Raw genomic sequence first — 10,941 nt, 5'->3', positions numbered from 1 at the left:
ATTGTGGGCTTTCGAACTAAAGTGTTTTTATGTGGGCTTTCTATTTACAGTACAGTTCTTTACGAGAAGTATTTTACGTGGGCTTTCGAACTAAACTGTTTTTATGTGGGCTTTCTATTTACAGTCCAGTTCTTTACGAGAAGTATTTTACGTGGGCTTTCTAGTAAAAGTTACAGTTTTTGCGCAAAGTATTTTACGAGCTTCTATTGTGATATTGTGGGCTTTCGAACTAAAGTATTTTTATGTGGGCTTTCTATTTACAGTACAGTTCTTTACGAGAAGTATTTTACGTGGGCTTTCGAACTAAACTGTTTTTATGTGGGCTTTCCTGTCCTACATATAATTGTGGGCTATATGTTTAAAGTACAGTTTTTATGAAAAGTGCTATTGTGAAATGATATTACGTGAGCCTTATATGATATGCTTTGAGTTATTTATGTTCCCAGTATGTTTTGAAGTATGAATGCTTCCAGTTATTTACATTCTCAGTTTTAAGTGAATGCTTTCAGTTATTTAAGTTCTCAGTATGTTTTTGTCTTGCCAAGTTTTGTTTTGAACTTTGCCTATCTGTTTGTCTAGCAAGGGCGACGTCCCTACTAGACCAGGGTTCGTGAATTTCGGTTCACCAGGAATTAGTGAATGCGGGTTTGTAAGTGGGACGAGCCCATACATTCCGATTCACCAGGAGTTAGTTCAGATATGGCATTAGTTCCAGGAAAAATAGACTACAGTCAAAGATTTTTATATAGAAATGCTTTTAGTGTCCTCGGGCCTTTTAAGATAAAACCCCGAGCTCACTCAGAATTGGCTTGACAAAACCAGTTTTCTTTTCAGTAAAATATATTTCGGCACGTGTCCATTGAGTACACCAAGTACTCAGCCCTGCATATGTTTTAAAAATGTGCAGGTTGAGCAGTGATGATGGCGGGCGGTGTTGAGCACAGACAAATGAAGATCCTTCAATAGAATAGTACTTGGATGCGTCGTGTCTCCATACACGATGTCATCTGCTCTTGACTCTTCCGCTGCAATGTGAAAGTCGAGTTTACACTCCTTGTATTATGCACTCTGATTTATGCACATATTCCAAGTTATTTCAGTTCATGATCAGTCGTGCCACAGTTTCCCCCTTTCTTCCCCGCTTCTTTCATCCTCCCCTAGTCGCGATCAACCGGGCTTTCTATCCTTAGAAAGTGCGGTCGTGACAGAGTGGTATCAGAGCAATTTCTTCCTGCTCTGGACCCAAGAGTCTTATTTCAGTCTTAGTCTAGAATCGTACCTCTAGACTAATATGTAAACGTCGAAGGCTCAACACCCCGACTCATCACGCCCAACCAGGAATGGAGGTAACTTTACTTTTTGAAAAAGAAAAGAGAGATATGAAAAAGTTTTATGCAGTATAGGAAGTAAATTCCCATTGTGGAACAGTTTTCAGTTTTCAGTTTAAAATGGAAAATAGTGAGTTTTGAATTTTGAGAAATTATGATTAGTTTCTCCAGTTAAAATTTTTGAGATTTAAAGTGAGAAAAATAGTTTTGATTTGCAAAGTGAAAGTTAAAAAGTTTTTCTACAGTGATGTTTACTCTCAGTTAAAGAGTTGAAAAGTTCAAGATATCTTTTATGAGTCGAGTTCTCAAACAGTGAGACCTATAGAATAGAGAACTTAGACGTTTCTCTCAGAACATAGAGTGTCTTAGGATGCATGCCTACTAGAACGTGGTTCGACCTCGAACTTGATGGAATAATTTCCAAGATCACTACCGCTTTCCCGAGCGATAAAAACAATGAGAATATCAAGAGTAGAATATGAGAAAGAACTAAAGAGGAGATCGGAAAAAAAAAAAATAAAAAAAATTGACTAGAGCAATGAAGAGAAGCTTGAAGTAAATTTTTGGCCGATGGGCGCAATAATTAAGGATTGGTCGATTCCTTCAGTAAAGGTATGTTAGGAAAACACCACAGAAAGAAGAGGCTACATGAGGATTGGAATGAGATTAAGGAGAAATATAAAACGATTTAAAGGACATAAGCAAATTTCGGGACGAAATTTTTATTAAGGAGGGTAGAATGTAACACCCCGACTTTTGGACATCTTTTAAGCTCTTCTAAAAGGAACGCCGAATGGCTAGACAAATTTTTTTTTTAACAAGATGATCGTTAAGACGATCAAAGGAGAATTGGACATTTAAGATCGATCAAGAGAAATTTTCAAATTTCGTTTAATACAAGAGAAGTTAAGCCCAAGATAAATAATGGATCAAGAACAAGTTTCAGATTATACAAAATTTAGTGCATAAATTTATGAGTTTGAGAAAGAAAGATCATGACTGTAATCACAAGACTATAAACAATGGGCCTAATCTTGTGAACCGCATCACGCCCTTTTTAAGCCCAATAAGTTGGCCCTATCCGATCAGCCCGTTGGGCCCGAGGCATCAAGCCCGTCTCGGACAGCAGCTTGGCAGCCCAAGTCCCCTCCCAACCTGCAAAGTAGAGATGAGACAGCCATGTTTTTTTTCCAACAGCCTGCAAACCTGCAGCATTCAAACAAGGAGGAGTTATTGAAGATGAGTACATCTACACAAAATGTCAAAAGTAGTTAACAAAGAGCCAAGGAAGAGCTGGGTGGTCCCTAATCAAAATCTTGACCAAATCCTAAAATGTGGCAGGAGCTGCAACAAGAAAACAAACTCCATTAAGGTCTAAGCAAGAAGAAGCCAAGAGAACAGATTTCTCTCTGACACATCCCTCTACCAAAATCCCAACAACCAAGCAGATTTTCAGCCTATATATACACGTATACATAGCCAGTTCCATCCTCCCCCCCCCCCCCACCATTTTCGACTCCCAAAAAATCCACAAAAGACGGAGGAGTAACGAGGGAGGAAGGCAGTGGCTGTGCGAGAGGGCAGCCCGGTAACCAAGAGGAATCACCACGCCAAGGTAATCTCCCAACACCACCCTTTGCATCACGTTAGAAATCCCACATCTTTAAAACTTAGAAACCATAGATGCTCAGGAACACAGAAATTTTAGAGTTCAATAACATAGCTTTCAAATGAAACAGAAACCAAATAATGCACCACTGTGAACTAGCCAAACCACCAAGTAATAACATCACATAGCTACAGCCCAAACATCGAACATAATTATGTTAAGTAGCAAACTGGATAGAAGGCTTAGCTTAGTATATGGGGCTGTCCGGCGGGGGTCGGGTGATGACGGAGCTCCGGAGAGCTGACAGGGGCAGCAGCGCGAGGCAGCGTAAGCTGTTGCCGGCGCTCCGAAGAAAAGGGTGATGACGACCCCGGAGTTCCACGCACGACGGAGAAAGAGACGGAGGGAGAAAGGCGATGCCTTTCCCCTCAATTGATGACTCTGCCGGAGCAGCAACGCGAACCGTCAGCGGCGATATCGCCGGAGAGGAAAGGCGGCGATGGCTGGTCCACTGGAGCCGTCGCCGAGCGACGCAGCAGGCGGCAGCCCTGCTCGTCGAGCAGCCGAGGACTCCTCCGAACTCGACGGAGGGAGAGAACACGATGGAGGAGGGAGTATCCGCTGACGGGACTCCGAGATCCCGTCGAGGTAGCGGCGATTTTCGCCGGAGAAGAGAGGCACTGCTGCTGTTCTGAAATTTAGGGATTTTGACTAAAATTGAGAAGAGAGAAGTCACGTTGGAAGGGAGTATATGTTTGGGTTGACTCCAATTTTAATTAATTGATTTGGGCCGGAAGTGATAAATTAAGGAGTTTGGGCCATCATTTAATTAGTCAATGACTTGGGCCAGAGGGCTAATTAATTATTTAAAGGGGCCAAGGAGGACTTAAATATTGAGCCAAGGTTGTTTAAGAAATGGGCTGACTTTTAATCGGTAGAAAATTTAGAGACGCCAGAAAAGGGAAACGACGTTCTCAAGTCATGAAAATAATCAAGTTTATGAAAGAAATGCTATTAATTAAATTTCCCGATTTAATTAATGTGCAAGTTCTAGAATTTTCCAAGTAGTAAGCAAAGAATAAAAGAAATTAATTAGGGCATGCATTCCTAAGTATGAGATTTTGTCTCGAGTCTAATTAGTATGTTTTTATGTTTATGTTTTTCACAAAGGACTATCTCCGCAAGTTAAGATCAGAGCGAGAAATTCAATTAAAGGAAATTAAGCGAACAAGGTGGGCTTTATATTTACAGTACAGTTCTTTACGAGAAGTATTTTACGTGGGCTTTCTAGTAAAAGTTACAGTTTTTGCGCAAAGTATTTTACGAGCTTCTATTGTGATATTGTGGGCTTTCGAACTAAAGTGTTTTTATATGGGCTTTCTATTTACAGTACAGTTCTTTACGAGAAGTATTTTACGTGGGCTTTCTAGTAAAACTTACAGTTTTTGCGCAAAGTATTTTACGAGCTTCTATTGTGATATTGTGGGCTTTCGAACTAAAGTATTTTTATGTGGGCTTTCTATTTACAGTACAGTTCTTTACGAGAAGTATTTTACGTGGGCTTTCTAGTAAAAGTTACAGTTTTTGCGCAAAGTATTTTACGAGCTTCTATTGTGATATTGTGGGCTTTCGAACTAAAGTGTTTTTATGTGGGCTTTCTATTTACAGTACAGTTCTTTACGAGAAGTATTTTACGTGGGCTTTCGAACTAAACTGTTTTTACGTGGGCTTTCTATTTACAGTACAGTTCTTTACGAGAAGTATTTTACGTGGGCTTTCTAGTAAAAGTTACAGTTTTTGCGCAAAGTATTTTACGAGCTTCTATTGTGATATTGTGGGCTTTCGAACTAAAGTATTTTTATGTGGGCTTTCTATTTACAGTACAGTTCTTTACGAGAAGTATTTTACGTGGGCTTTCTAGTAAAAGTTACAGTTTTTGCGCAAAGTATTTTACGAGCTTCTATTGTGATATTGTGGGCTTTCGAACTAAAGTGTTTTTATGTGGGCTTTCTATTTACAGTACAGTTCTTTACGAGAAGTATTTTACGTGGGCTTTCGAACTAAACTGTTTTTATGTGGGCTTTCTATTTACAGTACAGTTCTTTACGAGAAGTATTTTACGTGGGCTTTCTAGTAAAAGTTACAGTTTTTGCGCAAAGTATTTTACGAGCTTCTATTGTGATATTGTGGGCTTTCGAACTAAAGTATTTTTATGTGGGCTTTCTATTTACAGTACAGTTCTTTACGAGAAGTATTTTACGTGGGCTTTCGAACTAAACTGTTTTTATGTGGGCTTTCCTGTCCTACATATAATTGTGGCTATATGTTTAAAGTACAGTTTTTATGAAAAGTGCTATTGTGAAATGATATTACGTGAGCCTTATATGATATGCTTTGAGTTATTTATGTTCCCAGTATGTTTTGAAGTATGAATGCTTCCAGTTATTTACATTCTCAGTTTTAAGTGAATGCTTTCAGTTATTTAAGTTCTCAGTATGTTTTTGTCTTGCCAAGTTTTGTTTTGAACTTTGCCTATCTGTTTGTCTAGCAAGGGCGACGTCCCTACTAGACCAGGAGTTCGTGAATTTCGGTTCACCAGGAATTAGTGAATGCGGGTTTGTAAGTGGGACGAGCCCATACATTCCGATTCACCAGGAGTTAGTTCAGATATGGCATTAGTTCCAGGAAAAATAGACTACAGTCAAAGATTTTTATATAGAAATGCTTTTAGTGTCCTCGGGCCTTTTAAGATAAAACCCCGAGCTCACTCAGAATTGGCTTGACAAAACCAGTTTTCTTTTCAGTAAAATATATTTCGGCACGTGTCCACTGAGTACACCAAGTACTCAGCCCTGCATATGTTTTAAAAATGTGCAGGTTGAGCAGTGATGATGGCGGGCGGTGTTGAGCACAGACAAATGAAGATCCTTCAATAGAATAGTACTTGGATGCGTCGTGTCTCCATACACGATGTCATCTGCTCTTGACTCTTCCGCTGCAATGTAAAAGTCGAGTTTACACTCCTTGTATTATGCACTCTAATTTATGCACATATTCCAAGTTATTTCAGTTCATGATCAGTCGTGCCACAGTTTCCCCCTTTCTTCCCCGCTTCTTTCATCCCCCCCTAGTCGCGATCAACCGGGCTTTCTATCCTTAGAAAGTGCGGTCGTGACAAGTATTGTGGTATATTTCATGTAATCTTTAAATGTTAATAATATATTTAATGTATTTTTATTTTAAAGTTAGTGAAATTTGTATTCAATTTTTGTATATTTAATATATAAATACAATTAATAAACAAATTGTGTTAAATTATTTACTTCATGAAGTTGTTGTAGTTGGATATATATCATGGGTTTGAAAGAATTATTAAGGAGTTAGTGTAACACCCATCACTCGATCGTCCGCCAGCCGAGTAGGCGATGTCACAATTCCGGTACCGTAAAGTATGACAATTTAAAATTTTCATTTTCTGAATCATCTAATAGCAAATCTTTAAATCAATAATTATTTTTATAATTATAGCGGAAGTAACTTAGCATAATATTTAGTGCTAACATGTCACAACTAACAATTTGAAACATCTATTACTAATTGATCTCAGTGACCCGCCAAAGATGCAGCGCTGAGATAGACATGAACAAACATCGACTGGTACTCTCCAATACCAACTAACCTGTAGCACACTCAACACTTTAGCCAAAATTCTCTTCAAGTAATAATCATACAACTTAAAATTCTAACTATTCTTATTATTGCTTTATTTACCAGTTATTACCACCTCTATCATATTATTATCATTTTTTTAATTTCTAACATAATTTAGGCAGCATTTCCCCTATAACCATCACATGCCCGAAACCAACAATGAGTAATATCAATCCTAGAATATATCAACAGTCATCATTCTCTATCTCATTGAATTTACCAGATTTATAATCATATATTACTTCGTAAACCAATAGGATAGAATACAAGGTAAAATGTGTTAGGTTTGGTATACTGAAAAGCATGTTTCGAGCAAGTTTCGAGCGAATAGAATCTTGCTTGTATACATAAAACTCTACAATCCACTTTTAACCCGATTCAGTATTATTCGAGCAGTCTCGCACGAATAGAATCACTATTATTATTACATTGTGTTTGCTTGTGCATTTATAAGATGTTTTATAAACATTTAAATGTATAAGAAGCAAACAAAGCCTAAGTCTTTTGCTTAGTAGACTGGTTGTGGGCGGCGTCCACTTTAAGCTGGTTGTGGGCGGCGTCCACTTTAAGGTAACTACAGTCGGTTCTATGCAATGCTTTGCAAAAGAGAAAGAAGAATTTCACAACCTAGATAGGCGTTGGCTACCTATCGTGAAAGGTTGCAATGTCAGTCCGCATATTTCTAAGCCTTACTGAAATAAGATGACATTGGTGTGGTATAGAACTGAACGGATCTAACAGCAAGACGTGTCTTTATGCTATCTACTGAAAGACTAGGTCTTGATAAAATACTATTTCTTAATCTAAATATGTTAGCATTGAGCATACGGTATTGATTATGCACTACTTTGACTTATCAAATGGTGTGGGTTTTTCGCAACCCAATAATCCTGATATATTGGGTAGTGGTGATTAATTCTAGCGGTGCTAGGATTGCTATTATGTTGAACGTGCGCGAGGTGAGTCTCGTTTGATAATGTCCTCAAGAGAAGCTCGAACAAGGTTTTATTATTTGGAAAACTGGCTAGTTAGAGTTTTATTACTCTATGAACAATAAATAAATGTTTCTTGCTAAGTCCACTCTTGGAATTAATAAGATATTAATTAATTAAGTCCATAGCAGACATTAATTAATTAATGGACATTTATATCTTAAGCGCGAGAAATAAATAATAAACAAAGTGGAAACCTAGATAACTTGTAATTTCGGATTTGAATGGGGAGAGTTCAATATTTCTTCTGTAGTGGCTGCTCGTAATATTCCAATATAAGCTTGTATTAAATTGTGGGTTCAATTTAATTAGTAAAAAGCTAATTGGGGGAGCCCATATCCAAAACCTTCTATAGATCCCTGTCTAGTCCCAAAAAGAACTATATAAATAGGAGAATAAAGGAGAGACAGACAAATAATTTAATTTTATTTGAAATTTTCGATCTCCTCTCTCTACAGAAGGAGTCGAAATTTTCAGCTCTCCTCCGTGAGAATTTTGTGTCTTCTTTATTCGAGTCCTAGTATTTTGATAAGATCAGCCCACCCTGATATCGAGATACAGTTCGGGAACCAGAGAGAAGATCCGTGGTCTAGTATTAAAGATCATCATAGTGGAGGAGGCGCGAGCAATCGACGATTCTTTGGAGAATCAAATCGGTAACTCTAAACCGTAGAAATCATGTTTAGGATTTTTATTTCTTTTCTAAGCATGAATTATTTTGCGTTCTAGCATGAATTATCTGTTTAACATGTGAATTGATTAATCGCATAATCGGTCAAATAGATCCGTATCTGATTTATTTGTTTTGTACATGTCTTCCGTTGTGCAAGGGGTACCAAAACCCCAGCAATTGGTATCAGAGCCAGGTTTTTGGCTCTGATTATGTGGATTAATTTCATGTTATGTGAATTGCTTGAATGCATGATGATGATTAGAGCACGTTTGACGAGAATGTGCAGCTGGCGCTCGCGCCGGGGCTGCATATTGCTGAACGCGCAAGCCTTAACTTCAAAAAGTGAATTACGTGTTTTGGGGGAATAATTCACTTGGGACATCACAAAGAATTTCTTTTTGTCTTCTCATAATTTGATTACATGTAATCATTATGGCTATGTAAATATGTAATGATTAAGCATGTTGTTTTCAAATTTGTTGCAATTGCATGCACGAGAATTTATAGCAATTTATAGTCTTGGCACTGTAATCGTTTATGTTCGTGATGATTTTCCTGGCAATTTGGCGTGTTGTGATCGAGGACGGTGTTGTGATCGAGGACGGCGGTCTGTGCGTTAACAGCGCCGGCGGCTACGGAAACAGCGCCAATAGCAGCGGCAGCGCCATAGCCAACTCCGCCGGTAAGTTGTGAGGTGATCAGCAAGGCGGATATGGAGCAATTTCGTCGAGCAGCAGCGGCGGTGTTTTGAGCGGGAGCCCGACAAAGGCTCCCATGTTCCATCGCCTAGCATAGCTCAACGTGTAACCGTTTTCCAAATTTAGATTAGGATTTCCAAATCCTTGGATTCAATTTTGGAAATAATTCAAGATAAATTTGGAAATAAGATTTGAATATATCTTTTATAGATTTTATATATTATAAGAGATTTAGTTATGAATTAAATCTTGGATTAATTAGATTTTTTTTCATATTTATGGATTCATATGGATTTTATTCCTAGATGAATCCTAGTTATATTTGGAAAATAATAATCTAAGTTTTTATCTATTTCCTATAGATTTATGTGGATTTATTCCTAGATGAATCTTAATTGGATTTAGATAATGAAAATATTATTTTATTCCTATCCTATGAATTTATATGAATTTATTCATAGATGAATTCTAGATGGATTTTGAGAGTAATAATATAGTATTTTATTCTTATCCTATGAATTTATATGAATTTATTCATATATGAGTTCTAGATGGATGCGAATGAGTGATAATATAATATTATCTATTTCTATGGATTTATATGGATTTACTCCGAGATTAAATCCTAGATGGATTAGGAATAATATTAATATTAATTTATTTTTATCCTATAGATTTGAATAGATTTAATTCTATTAAGACAAATCCTGTAACGCTCCGCTTTTTCGAACCCTAATTTTTGTGACGTGGAAATTTTTGCATTAAATGCTTTTAATGCTATGATATATGTGGAAAATATGACGTGGCCGTGGAATGGTCAAAGTCGTTGGAAAATGTGGAATGGAGGTGAAATTCGAATATGTGAATATTTTAATGTGGGGAGAAATAATAATTGTGGTGAATTATTTTCCTAAGGGATGAGTGAGAATTAAATAGGAGCATTATTTAAGTATGTGGAATTTTCGACCCCTCCTATTTATTGGAAAGAAATCCTATTTTTCTTGGATTTAATTATTACTTGGGATAATTTCCAAATTAAATTCAAAGTCCAAATATTCCTATTTCTTCTATGAAGAATTCGAAACCCCTCTTATTTCATAGAGATTTTCGAAATCTCCTATATTATGGGAGAAGGGATTATTTTATTATATTATTTGATCCCTTGTTTATTCTCTTCCATAAATAAATTCAAATATCCTAGCATATCTTGCCAAATCTAAGAAGATCTTGTCATATCCTATTTAAATTAGGATTTTAATTAATTCTTTGTGGAGAGAAGTGAAATTCATGCCACTTTTATATTTATTGGAGAGAATTATTATTATTTTCTTGCTCCGTGATATTTTATTCTACTCCGTGAAATATTCAAACTAAATCATAGGCTAATTTAATAGCCTAGAATTCGAAATCCCCTATTTTCTCCTAGTAAATCACGCCAACTTCAACCAACAAATCTCTCCAAATCTTTAATTTATTTAATTAAAGATATTATATCTTGCACTCTATAAATAAGAGAGAAGACCTAAACCCTAGCATCAGAAATCACGCCCCCACTCTCTCTCGTCGTTCTCTCCCCTCTCTCCCACTCTCTCAAATTTTTCTTCTATTTTCTCCATTAATTCTTCATCTTTTGGAGAAGGATTGAAGCTACAATTCAAGATTTTGTTGAAGAATCAAGATCCTACTTGATTCCTACCGTTTGTTCTATTGAAAAGGTACTTTTATATTGATCTTTTCTTCCTCTACCGATCAATCGGTGTTCTTGAGTCCACATGCATTTAGATCGAGTGAAGGGGGAAATTAATCGATGAATTTGGATGCATGTGTGGGTGTGTGACCGTGTGTGTGTGTGTGTGCACGCCTCGGTAGGCGTGCACATGCGTGGTGTGTGTGCGTGTGTTGTGTGTGGAAAAACACTCATGCGTGACAC

The 10,941-nt window shown here is 37.1% G+C and overlaps 2 long non-coding RNA genes across 2 annotated transcripts; one reads left to right on the top strand and one right to left on the bottom strand.

Annotated features, from left to right (window-relative positions):
* Window positions 1-2,234: 2,234 nt before the first annotated feature.
* On the bottom strand, window positions 2,235-3,707 carry LOC148932497 (uncharacterized). Its single transcript, XR_016135275.1, has 2 exons — window positions 3,185-3,707; window positions 2,235-2,534 (listed from the first exon to the last, which is right to left on the bottom strand). It is a non-coding gene; the product is annotated as an uncharacterized LOC148932497 (long non-coding RNA).
* LOC148932496 (uncharacterized) lies at window positions 2,747-6,043 on the top strand. The gene is made up of 3 exons (XR_016135276.1): window positions 2,747-2,943; window positions 4,108-4,169; window positions 5,815-6,043. It is a non-coding gene; the product is annotated as an uncharacterized LOC148932496 (long non-coding RNA).
* Window positions 6,044-10,941: the final 4,898 nt, after the last annotated feature.

The sequence above is a fragment of the Salvia hispanica genome, chromosome 2 (assembly GCF_029641045.1).
Source record: "Salvia hispanica isolate PSC_SH4W2 chromosome 2, Shi_PSC_v1, whole genome shotgun sequence".
Lineage (NCBI taxonomy): Eukaryota > Viridiplantae > Streptophyta > Magnoliopsida > Lamiales > Lamiaceae > Salvia > Salvia hispanica.
Note: the sequence above shows the minus strand (reverse complement) of the source record. Positions and strands in the feature narration are given on the sequence as shown.